The sequence below is a fragment of the Acinonyx jubatus genome, chromosome C1 (genome assembly GCF_027475565.1).
Source record: "Acinonyx jubatus isolate Ajub_Pintada_27869175 chromosome C1, VMU_Ajub_asm_v1.0, whole genome shotgun sequence".
NCBI lineage: Eukaryota > Metazoa > Chordata > Mammalia > Carnivora > Felidae > Acinonyx > Acinonyx jubatus.
In genome coordinates, this window is record NC_069381.1 from 171,769,723 (window position 1) to 171,783,063 (window position 13,341).

At 34.1% G+C, this 13,341-nt stretch overlaps 1 protein-coding gene and 1 long non-coding RNA gene across 3 annotated transcripts in view; one reads left to right on the forward strand and one right to left on the reverse strand.

Moving 5' to 3' along the window:
- Positions 1-13,341, reverse strand: part of CALCRL (calcitonin receptor like receptor) — a 101,709-nt gene that overhangs the window by 71,477 nt on the left and 16,891 nt on the right. Inside the window, exon 2 of one of the 2 annotated variants that reach the window (XM_015073961.3) lies at positions 10,215-10,282. The exons of the other annotated variant lie outside the window; for it this stretch is intronic. The gene's annotated coding sequence lies outside the window, so the exon portion shown is untranslated. The remainder of the gene's footprint in view (positions 1-10,214; positions 10,283-13,341) is intronic. 2 annotated transcript variants of the gene reach the window in all.
- The window catches only part of LOC128314083 (uncharacterized), a 141,547-nt gene that overhangs the window by 37,195 nt on the left and 91,011 nt on the right, over positions 1-13,341 (forward strand). The gene's annotated exons all lie outside the window — the stretch shown is intronic.

Here is a 13,341-nt window from a genome sequence, read left to right on the forward strand (position 1 = left end):
TAACCTGAGACTCTTACTCTTAAACATACACTGTTAACCAGAACTACCTCTGGAACCTGATATATTTCACTCCCCTTAATAGTCACTGGCTATATTGACATTTATTAGCACTATTTTAAAGCTTATATGAAGCACTTCTGCCCCTCCCACCCAACAAAACCATCACTAAAAGATCATGTTTGTGGAGCATTTTCTTACTAGGATAGTAAAATAAACAATCCTTAATATTCTTTTACATTTAACTTGGTTTCTTTGCTTGTATTAAGAGCGTTAGAGTATTCTTCAAGAAAAAAAAATGGACCATATTAAATAATACTGTGCAACTTCTGCCTGAAATTATTAATTTTATGAGCAATCACATACAATTTGAGATCTTTCTGATACCAGGAAGTGCCTTTTTTTTTCAGAATTAGCAATAAAGTATGTAACATGAGTTGGAAGATGATGTAGTAAGTATCTTTTGGATAAGCCATACATGTGTGACCAGTTGACAGTTTAGGAGAATTAATCATAGAAGATACTTTTAGCTCAGTATTTTATCTTGACATTAATTATACACCCAGTAAGTACCCATGTTTTTGCACACAATTCTAGTGAAACACAGACTGTTGAAACAATTCAGAACAGAACACTGTCAGCCAAAACACTTAACTCAATGCCATTCACAGCAATTAAAGTTAGAAGGACCTAATGGTTTCATTAATAATAGCCATAATAGTAACAAAAGCTGTTATTTGATGAGAACCAATTATATGCAGTTTTTGTTTATTATTTTGTTTAAATATCATCATTTCACAATATAAACAAGATCAGTTAGGTCCAAAAACCTTTAATTTATGGATGAGGACACTCAGGACCAGGGAAGTGAAATGTCTTGACCACATTAGCACAGCTGCTCAGAGGCAAAGAACAGACTAGAAACATGTCCCCTAACCCAAATTCCTATTTGTTACCCTATGCTGTCTCAGGAAAATCATCCTGGATATGCAAAACCCTGGGAACTGAGCTAACAGCATTTTCAAGATGAAATGTGAGCAACTAATTATATACACAAATATTCATGTGTTCTTTATTACTGAGATTTCAGTTAAAAATTAGCATTTTTAGAAAATATATATTTCCATATGGGTTTAGGCAGATTTAAAAACCAAATGACTTAAACGAGTTACATTTAATGAACAGAATCTCTGCTTAGTCTTTCGTCCATTCCACCGATGTTTGAAGTCAGCTTGATGGCCCTGGTAAGAGTCTGGTTTTACCTTCTGTGAAGAATATATTTTATCACAATCCCTTTTCAGTATAAAAACTCACTGCCTAATGAGTTTCTTAAGGCCCTGGTGCTAAATATGTTGCCACATAAAGAGAGAAAAATACAATAAAATGGCCATTGAGAGACCTGGAAAAGACACAGTGGCCACAAAGTCTCTACGCACATGTGTGTGTTAATTGAGTAGCATTTTCATCATGTCAGGATATGGAGAGCAGTTTCAGAAACTTGACAGGTCGAATTTTTTTCAACAGAGATATCAATCGCGCTACTTACTTGAACAGAGTTTGCATTAAAATTGCATGAGAGATCTTGAGGCAACAACTATCCTCAAGTTTACAGTACATCAGCCCATTATGTGACCCCAGTTAGAAAATGACTTGACAAATTCAATGGACACTAGAGTGGTTATGAACCCCAAAGTTCAGATTTAACAGAATGTGAATGGGGGCATCGTGAAATGGATTTATCAAATCTAACAATATCCTAGAATAAATATCAGAGAATGCTTAGTGTCATGTTGACAATATAGAGACCATCCAGAAGAAGATGGAGAAAAATTAAGTTTTGTGAAAAATGGAGTGTTGCTTATAGATAACTTCTAAACGGCATGATTAGGTGGTTTGTAGTCATCGTATAGAATAGTCAATATAAGTATATTGAAGAGAAATAGGTCCTTATTTTGGTTGTGACACCAGATTACTATTTTCTTTCTTTTAACCAATCTTTTTATTTGCCTGCTTCTCTGTTTTTCATTTAAAAACTGTAGGGGTTGTATCAAAAAATTGTAAGGATACTTCTGGTCCTATAGAACAATAAAGCTAATATATTAGAATAGTGAAAATAGGGCATTTTAAAGCTCTATGGCCAGAAATGGCACCAAAGACTTCCAAGTTATAGAAAGAATAGAAATTACAATTCACATTATGATAGATAGGACTTATCAGAGAAAACGTGGATATTCCTTGATTCACTAATAAAATTTTGCAAAGATAAATTTGATCTTCAAAGACAGGAATAGACAATAATAATAAAATGTAATAGAAGAATTTTCTCTGGCTACAGATATATAGACCTTTCCAAACCAGGCATTACAAAATGTAAACCCAAAAGATAGTCTATGATTTTAATTTAATTTATCTTGTGAGGGGTTCCTGGGTGGCTCAGTTGGTTATTTGTATATAATTTTCCACCAGGTATTCTATCAAATGTCATGTAGCATCTGAGATGTTATAGAAGAATTCAATATTATTTCTCCTTTGCAAAGAAAACACAAGACTTAATAGGATAATGTTGAGAAATATTTTTTAAGTGTTTATTTATTTATTTTGAGAGAAAGAAAGAGAAAGAGTGTCCCCTGTTAGCGCGGAGCCTGACATAGGGCTGGATCTCACGACCTGAGCCGAAATCAAGAGTTGGATGTTTAACTGACTGAGCCACCCAGGCGCTTCATGTTGAGGACTATTTTTATGACCTGGCAATAATCATAAATTCTAAAATCTGCTATGATTCAGAAAATTGATGCTTATGATGGGAAAATGAATTCTAAAGTATGTTGTGATTTTATGTGTATATGTGTATTAGTGCTCCCAGTGGTGTGGCAGCCTGTGTCAGGGCACTGTTTTCTGGATCATTTATTGCATGGCCAAAGAGGTTGGGAAAAATGGAGAGTAAATAAGGACTAATAAACTTCTGGAAATAAGTAACTAAGATTAGCACACTCTATAAAGTGGAATCCCCAAATGATTTGAAGTTGGAATTTGTTACCAATTATATAGTAAATGTGAAAAACAACTTTACTCTATTTGTGTGATAATAAAAAAATAATAAATTCAGCACGGCATTTTCTTTTTCTCATCAGGAGGGACTCTCCTGCTGAAAGCCTCATTTAGCAATAGCCAAATTGGTTTTTAAAATGTGGAGCTGACCAATGAGGTAATTTTTTATAATTGGAATTGATAGTTATTGGTTACTTAAATTTCTGTTACTCTTTCAGGTCATGTAGACAAAACATTTGACAGAAATGTTGAATTTTCTTCTGGAGGTTTTGGTGTCATGTAAAACAGTTTAAAACAATAAAAATGGGTCTAAAGGCTGGTTGGAGTTAACTAATTGTCGCCAGGTCTGTTTGCCAGGCTTATGAATCACAGCTTTAGTTTCCTTTAAATCCAGAGCCTGTTTCTAACAGTCTGTTTCTCATGGCAGGCAAACTTTAGATTCAGCATATTAAAAGGTACAATGATTTGTGTTGGTTTCCCTTTGTCTTATATCTACAGCAGTTTGAGAGAGCAAAGAACTTTTAGCCACAGCAGGAATTTCCTGTAAAATACAATAAATAACTGTACTTTCCTCATATGCCACATCCTTTTTTAATTCCTAGGTCCTAGGCATTTTCCCACTACTTTAGGTAGAAATTTGCTCACTTTTACAGGAAGCGCTACATGTAAATGTTTTTCATTTTTAAAATAATTAGCAAACATATAAAGATGTATCATTAAATATAACATTAGCAGGACTTATACATTAATGGAACAAGCCACAAAATGTGGAGGACTTGCCCATCTGGCATTTACAAGTATACTGTGACTGATGGAGTAACATAAACAGAAAATGAGATAACCTCAGAAATATATAAATATGGACAGTTTAGGAAGCACTGGCTAAGGGCTAGCTCATTTATAACCTTGATAGGTATAAATGAAGTGGCCTAATCTGATTGATAATTTTACTTTGTCACATTCAAGCTAGGGTTTGCACATTTCAGGAAGAGGAAAAGATTTTGTCAAAATTGATATATTCCATAAAAAGATAACTAATTTGCTTTGAAAGGAAGTTTAAGAAAGGCGTGGGAGATAGGATGGAAGACAAATGAAACAATAATAAAATAGCTTAGTGAAACAAACAAGGTTTTTGGTTGGCAGGGTAGGGAGATGCTTTCTTTTTTTTAACATGGGGTTTTCCTACATAGGGGAAATCCACACCCCATCCACTATTAGAATTCATCTGAAGTCTGATGGACTCTGGTTGCGATTTGGCCTGAAGGGCCTGATTCTTAATCATAAGTATGGGACTATCCCACTGAACAAGATTCGAATATCATAAAAATTCCTTCAATATAGGACTCTCTGTTCAACTGATTGCTGAGTCAATGCATCTTGGTAAAAGATTATGGAGTTTTCCTGCATCTAATGGCACCCTCTTATGTTTTTGCAAATGTATCATTATCAAAAATAATAAAACTAAGCTATTTGTTAATGATCATAAATTGCAAATATAAATTATTACACAGAGAATTATAAGCCCCAGTTGTAAAGGAACTTTCTTAACCTCCTTATAATTTATTGTTCTTAACAACAAAAGAGAAACCTTTTTGGTATGTTTCAATGCATTGCTTACAGAGCCTTATATTTATTTGCTTACTAGCAGCACCAACAGCTCATTTCTGTGTGATCTATAGTATCTAGTCACATTATCCCAGATTCAGTTAATCTTGTTGTAATTAAGCCAGAAAGAGAGAGAAAACTGATCATTGAGTGAGCAGGTGACATTTTTAGAACCATGGTGTTTTTCCTTTTCCTTTGACGTGTTTGCATGGCTACTATGCAAACCTCTCCTAATCTTTTCATAGGAACATTTTCAATGAAGTCTTCCCTGCTCAAAATCTTCTATGCAACAAAATATATACCTTGGTGAAATTTCCTGGGGCACCTGGGTGTCTCAGTGTGTTGAACAACTGACTTGATTTTGGCTCCAGTTCTGATCCCAGGGTCATGAGATCAAGCCCTACATTGGGTGGGGACAGCTGCTTAAGATTCTCTCTCCCTCTCCCTCTGCCCCTCTCCCCCCTCCACACTCTTTCTCTCTAAAATAAAAACTAAAATTCCTGTCCAAATGACTGTCAATGAATGTTTTTAAAAATCCTACTTGATTGCATTACCATTACAATTTTTTTTTAGAAATAATGACGATGTAGATATTATAGTAACTAACACTTTTTAAAGGTTTACTAAATTCCAAGTACTAAATACCTCTATCTCTACTTGTATCTATAAATTTATATACAGAGAAACCACTAAGTCTGGATACATAAATTATACATAATAAATTATTTTCTCATTTATATCATAATAGTTAAAAAAGTAATATTTAGGTTTTCAGACTTTATGATAACATTATTAAAAACATGTATTATGTTTTTCTTAGGTTTACCTGTGAGGAAACTGAGGTACAAGTAGGTTTATTAATTTTACCAAGTGATTAAAAAGTGGTTGACTCAGGATTTGAACCAGGTAGTTTGGCTCTAGAGTTGATATTCTAGATCAAATCATAGTAAATGTATTATAAATTTTGATACATGAGTTTTAAACAAAAAAAGTAAAACTTTATTATAAATACATCAATTAATGAGATGAAGAGAGGAAAATAGAAATTCTTTAAAAAATAAATAAAATCTTAATAAATAAATAATAGTAAAAATAACAGTTGGAGTAGAGCAAGCACATGGCTATGAATGTTAGCAGGTGCTCAAATAAGAAGAAATCTCCTTTTCACCAATCAGGATTAGAAAATGTAGTATTGATGGGGTGCCTGGATGGCTCAGTTGGTTGAGTGTCCGACTTCGGGTCAGGTCATGATCTCACAGCTCATGAGTTCAAGCCCCGCATCGGGCTGTGTGCTGACAGCTCCGAGCCTGGAGCCTGCTTCGGATTCTGTGTCTCCCTCTCTCTGTACCCCTCTCCCACGCGTGTTCTGTCTCTATCTCTCTCCAAAATAAATAAACATTAAAAAAAAAAAAGAAAAGAAAATGTAGTATTGTACCTCCTGGAAAGGAATCAGGCAAACGAGTGATGAACAGAAGGAATAAAGGCAGAGTGGATCCAAAAAGATGGAGAGAGGCAGGAAGTAGATATGATATTGAGAGGACAAGTGACATTTTAAAAATGGTGATGTCTACCATTTGATTTGAAGTTATTTGAAGTTTTCATTGCTAGCATAGCAACCTCTCCTGAATTTTTCATTATGAAAATCTGCAATGAAGTTTACTATGTTCTAAAGCAATTTATATGAACACAATTTTTTATGGAGATCAAAGGGCTATTTCAGGGACCAATACAAAATAGAACAACTTTAGGCACTAAAAGAAAGTCTGGTTAAAAGTGAATTAGCAAGGAGTTTTCAGAAAAGCATATTCATAAAGGACACCAAGGCACTTGATTCATAATAACACTGAATTTTGAGATGGGTGTTAGATTCATTCTCAATTTTGCATGTGATAACATAAATGACAAGTATATATATAGCAAAGGTTCCTCATCAGTTGGGCTGAATTCATTTTGTTGAGGGGCACCTGAGCAACTCAGTCATTAAGTGTCTGACTACAGCTCAGGTCACGATCTCACAGTTCATGGGTTCATGCCCCAACTTGGACTCTGCTGACAGCTCAGAGCCTGGAGCCTTTTTCAGATTCTGTGTCTTCCTCTCTCTCTCTCCCTCCCCCACACACACTCTGTCTATGTCTCTCAAAAAAATAAATAAATAAACATTAAAAAAATTTAATTCATTTTGTTGGATTCGTAATTTTTATTTGAATCATTTTTCTTGGAAACATGGCTCCATAATTACATAGCAAGATGAGAACAGGTGTTTTGGGGAACATACTGTCTATTAGAAATCACATCTTTTGATTCTTTAAAAAATTACATTTAAAAATATATTTTGTATGTCTTAATACCTATTTTTATAATAGATCCTTAATCATATCTCTTAGAAAAATTATCTATATTTGGTTTATCTATATTTGGCTCTGAGCAACAGGATACTGTCCAATAAAACTTACAAAGGATGGTAAGACAGTCATGGATGGAGTTGATCTATTGAGCATAGTTCCAAAGACTGAAGATATAATTTTTCTGGAGTATTTTAATACAGTTTACAAACATTGAATTTCAGATTTACCTTAATTTACTTCCTACTGTTCTAATCAAACTGACTCACTACTGATTCTCTGAACTATTTGATGAAAAATAAAATTTTCTTAATTTTTTTAAATGTTTATTGTAATTTTTTCAATTTTTTTATTGTTTATTTATTTATTTTTGAGAGAGAGAGAGTGCAAGAGGGGGAGGGGCAGAGAGAGAGGGAGACACAGAATCTGAAGCAGGCTCCAGGCTCTGAGCTGTCAGCACAGAGCCCGATGCCGGACTCCAACTCACGGACTGTGAGATCATGACCTGAGCAGGTCAGACACTTAACCGACTGAGCCACCCTGGCACCCTAAATAGACGTTTGTTTTAATAGATGCAAAACTAAAATGTATGAAGATGTTTAATTGTTTCCCAAATAATCTATAAATCAAGGTAATGAATATACAATCAAGGTAATGAATAATTCTGAAGTTTAACTGAACAAGTAACAAGACAAATGGACCTTTGAATCCAAAATAATTTTAGTAGAATTTAGTAAATATAACAATGTAGTAAAGTTTGAAATCAGTAATAGAAAAGATTAACTATTTAATACAAAGTGTTGGTACAACTGTCCATCAATTTGGAGGAAAAAATTATATCTGAGATTCAGTGCCAGTTGGATTAAGATTTCAATGTGAAAGTGGACTATTAAAGTGTTAGAAATTTAAAAGTTAATATTGTTGCTATGTTGGAGGCATAAAGAATTTTTAGGAAGATTATTAAATTTTAATGATAACCGGAAACAGATCCTTCTATTTCCTGAATTCAATCTAGCCAGAGATATTCTCCTTATTTTTTTCTCTTTCCCACCTCTTAACCATCTGTCATATTTCAGAGTATAATCCATGATTATCTAAATAAAGCAGGGCAAAAATATTCAAAGTTAGAAATGAGCTATTACAAATCACTTTATTTGTTACCAATAACTTCAGATAGTATTCTATCTCCAGTTCCTATTTTTAATTCAGAATAATTAGGGTCAGAGGTTCCAGAATCTCAGAGCTGAATGGACCTGAGAAGTTTTATAGTGTAACCTGTTCATTTTACAGATTTGGAAGGTAGGAGTTTAGGAGACTTTTTGCCTCGTATCCCACAGCCTTGGTAGATGATCTAAGACCAAGAATTTTCAAAGTCTCACTTCTGTGCTTCTTTCATGAGGTTAAAATTAAATCATATGTGAGTCAAACTAATATGATGGCAAACCGCAATTCTGATTCTCTGTTATATTTTTTAATCTCCCCAGAGACAATTATTCAGCCTCTTTTGTGCAGGAATTTAAACACACATTCACCTTGAACTGTACTTGTTGGAAATAAAATTTTAAAAACTACAAAAGAGGCAATTGACTGCTCACAAAGAATCTTACCAATACTCTGCAAGTCAGAGATCAATCTAATGAACAGAAAACAGTTTATATTTGTACCTTTCATTTTCAAGCCACTTCCAATCTATCTCCTTCACACTATCCAATACATGTTAAAATTTATAAGTTGGAAAGACAGAAAAATATTGTGTAATACTTTTAATTTTCACAAGAAGATGACTAGTACACACAGATGGTAGAGGTCAAGATCAGCTTTTGCCTAGTTAAGTGAATTGTCTTCCATTTTTTGCTCTTTCCTATATGTCTTCATAATTGGGGCTTATAAAAATTGATCTGGCTCCACTTCACATAAAAAAGTTCAGGGAGAAAAATCCAGCTGTCAGATATAAGTAGGCATTTTGAGCATTCAAGCCTTGTTTTAAGGAACAGTGAGTCATATAAAATGTAATGTGCAGAGGAAGCTGACACATAAAAGGACAGAACAACAATGATGAGTTCCCAAAGACATGCTGTGGGAAAAAGAATAATTATAGAGAGTCTATTTTTGGGTCCAGCAGAATTACTTCGGAATTTAAAAATCAGAAGAAGGAATTATGTCACTTAGCTTTGAATTCAAGATAAAATTATTTAGAAGCCTTTTTCATTAATGTTCTTATAGTTTATCAGGATGAAACATGATTAATTGTTAAATACTTTGCAGTCTAAAAATAAGTTAGGACAGGAAAACCACTTTAATTTTGTCAGGAAGAGGGTTGTGAGGTGTAATAATAATTGCATAATAACAGTTCCATGTTATCTGACATGGAAATATAATGCTAAATATAAATAAGAAGACAAATCCGTCTACACCAGTAATCTTTCTGGAAGCACCAATGCCCCCTGAAACTTGTAATTAATGCCCAGGATTGAAATGGAAACTATTTGACCAGGGAGTTCAAAAAAATAGTCTCTAGAACAACTTAAATTTTTAAAACAGCTTACACCACTCCCCCATTTTCCTGTTCCCTTATTTATAAATGATATCTTCTTATGTTCCAATTACAGGGAAGTTTTACAATCATTTCTAAGAATCTAACAGTGACTATGTGAATCACAAAAGAACGACCTTTACAGGCCAAAGTTAGTTCAAATGAGCAACCTAGCTCTATTATTTTATAACGTTAAACATAACTTGTTTTCTATGTACGCATATATAGAAACATATATATATATATATATATATATATATATAGTTATAATATTAAAAGCTTAGCTGCAGACATTATGTGTGTGTGTATGTGTGTCTTTGTGTGTGATGTTTGTGGCAAATACTACCAGATCATTAATATTACTATATCTGCTGGACCCATTCAAATTAATTTAACATCCCTAGTTCTCTGGTCAAGGAAATAAGAACTTCAGGGCTAAATCCATACCTGATGATCCTGAGGAAATGACTTTATAAGTTTGACAGATGTCCATAAGTCTATCCTTACCAGTATCTTGTTAGACTACCTTTCAAAATTTTCTTTTATTCAGAAGTTATTTGACATTAAGAATCATTCTGTGAAATATTTTTTACTATTATTAACATGTTCATATTATTCTCAACTCCACTGGAAATCCAACGTGTTACTTTCATTAGGGCCCGAATGTTCTTTTGGAGTGTATGCAATACCTGAAGGTAGGGCCATCCAAAGATTTGACAGGTGGCATCACAAGTGGTTGAAGTGTCATCGTAGAACCCTGGATGACAAGAGAACATTCCTGTGAATTTGTTAATATTATTAGTGAATAATGGGATTTTAGAGATTTTAACTTAAAGTTATATACTAGTGTGCTTCTTTTGTTAAAATCGTAAATCTTGTATTTCAAATGTTGAATTTTAATGGGAAGTTGGGAGGAGATGTATCAGGCACATTTAGGCTGCCAGGTTGCCACCATGTTAACCAAGAAGTAATCAAGAACTTTGTTCTTGGCACCTTATTTTTTAAGAATGGAGATTCTAAGAGGCACAAACATGGAGGATGGTCCCTGTTGTTCAAGATCATAGCAGTATGAAGAGGTGGATGCTCTGGAATGTTCAGGAGAAAGGTTGTTCCCAGAAGTCAGGATGACTCAGACACATTCTGAGGACAGAATGACATAGCTGTTTCAAAGTATAGAAAGTAGGTCCATGTGATTGAAGTGGAATGAATGAGGGGCAAAGAATGTCATAGACCTTGTCAAAGAGGGAGGCAGAGGCTAGATCATGACAGTACAACATTTAACTTTCTTTAAACATAGGACATTACCAACAAGTAAGATTCATCCACTGCTAAACAAAGAATGTATATGAATGGAGTTTACATGCATCTTTCCAAACTCAAACTAATGTTGAAGGCAAGATATAGCTATAATTGAGTTTATCCTGCTTTGCATTTGCATGGTATTTAGACTTAATAGAACTTCAAAGATGTCAAATTTGTGTTTGCAAATTATGTACCTCCAATGGTTCATATTGTGATTTGAGGGACTTTGACTGAACTTATGTTTATGGATCATCAATGTGTTGTTACTTTTTAAAAAATTTTTAATTTTTTTTAGTTTAAAGAGAGAGAGAGGAAGCATATGAGTGCGGGAGAGGGGCAGAGGCGGGGAGAGGCAGAGAGAGAAAGGGAGAAAGGGAGAGAGAGAAAATCTCAAGCAGGCTCCATGCTCAGCATGGAGCCCTACATGGGGTTCCAATGCAGGATTCTGGGATCATGACCTGAGCTGAAATCAAGAGTCAGATGCTCCACCAACTGAGCCATCCAGACATCCCTATTTGTTGCTACTTCTAATGATAATCTTTGAATTATTGCCAAGGATTTCTATGAAGTCATAGGGATTTTTACATGAAAAGTCAAAAGTACTAAGAAAGCTATGTTAAAAGCTTTCAATCAAATCTTTCATGACTCAAAAAACATTTTTGTATTACTTTGTAAATGTTTACATCTTCACATATTTTAATAATTTATTATATATTATTATAAGGTGTGTAGTATATGTTCCAATTAGGATCATGATCTGGTCTGATTAAGGAGATGTGTATTTTTACACCAACAAACATTGCACATTTTTAGAATCTGGATTTTCTACAAGCTATTTTGGAAAAAATAAAAACTCTTGTCAGTCTCAGGCTTTACTGGCATATCTATGGAATTCAGAAGGTTCAAAGTTGAAGTTTACTTTGAGAATTTTCCCAACTTGCTATAAAGTAGCACATGAAATAGAAAGGACTACTGTTTTTTTTTCTGCATGGTTCTAAAAATTTTATTTTTCATACCAGCTGAAAATGCTATGAAAGAATCTTTTCACCCTTTTGGTGATTTGGGGTGAGTGAAAGAACAAATATGTCAGTAGTCACTTCTGGCTATCAGAAAATTTATTGATGTGGTAATTTTGATTAGTAAATGTGTTGTACTTATTAATAATAAATGTCAGCATAGTCTTACTTCCACTTTCCTCTGAATAATATCCATATCTGTAGTACCAAAGATTAATTAATATCCAAGAAGAAAAGATACAAAGAGGGCACTTGAGTGGCTCAGTTGGTTGAGTGTCCCACTTCAGCTTGGGTCACAATCTCACAGTTGGGTTCATGGGTTCGAGCCCCACGTCAGGCTCCATGCTGACAGCTCAGAGCCTGGAGCCTGCTTCGGATGTTGTGTCTCCCTCTTTCTGTGCCCCTCCCCCACTCAGGCTCTGTCTCTCTCCCTCTATCTCTCGAGAATAAATAAACATAATTTTTTTTAAAAAAGAAGAAAATGAAATCAAAATCAACTAAACCCTGAAAACACAGAAAAGAAATATAGCAAATAAGGCTAATAGATAAACCCTCTTTATATAATGTCATGATGAAACACAACAATTGAGCTAAAAAAATGCAAGCCTAAGTATGTTTAGTAAGAGGAAATTAGAACGGGGGAGAAATATATTGGTTAAATTCAGCTGATGGGGATAAGGGTAATCATCTCCAAAATGAAGGATTACGTGAAAGACAAAAATTCCAATGCCTTCTATAATGTTTTTATGTGTAAAAAATAATTTTACCACAGTAGAGAGAGAGACACTAATTCTTTCAAGATATTGTAGCTCCATAAATGATTTTAACTATTCAAAAGATTATAAAAAGCATACAGCACATGTCATTATACATTTGTCCAAAGTCATGGAATGTTAAACACCAAGAGTGAACCCTAATGTAAAGTATGGATTTGGGGTGATCATGAAGTGTCGACTGTAGGTTCATCAACTGTAACAAGTATACTATGGTGCAGCATGTTGATAGGGAGGGTGTGCATGAGTGGGGGCAGGGGGTGTGGGTGATCTTTGTTCCTTCCATTAAGTTTTGTTGTGAACCTAAAACTGCTTTTAAAAAAATAAAGTCTACCAAAGAAAAAGTGCACATGCACCTGAATGGAATTACTCATTTTCTTCCTCTATTTTTAAAAGAGATTTTGATATATATTTTGATGGGGGTTTTTGAATAAAGGAAATGGGGAGTTAGATATAATTCTGCACATTATCAGTCTGTGTTCTTGTTCATGGTGAAAAATGTTATTCATACATTCCCAGTTTTAAAAGTTATAAAACACTTTTTCCTTTCCCTGGACCAGCCAACCCAAAATAGACAGTCCTTCTCTTAAATAATTATAAGCAAAAGTGGCTTAACCATAATTCTGCAACATCAAGTCACTGCTACCCAATTAAAAACAAATGTTTCTGAGAAAAATTTTAATTCTTTTTACATACAAATTTGCTGTGATTCATAATCAGGACAA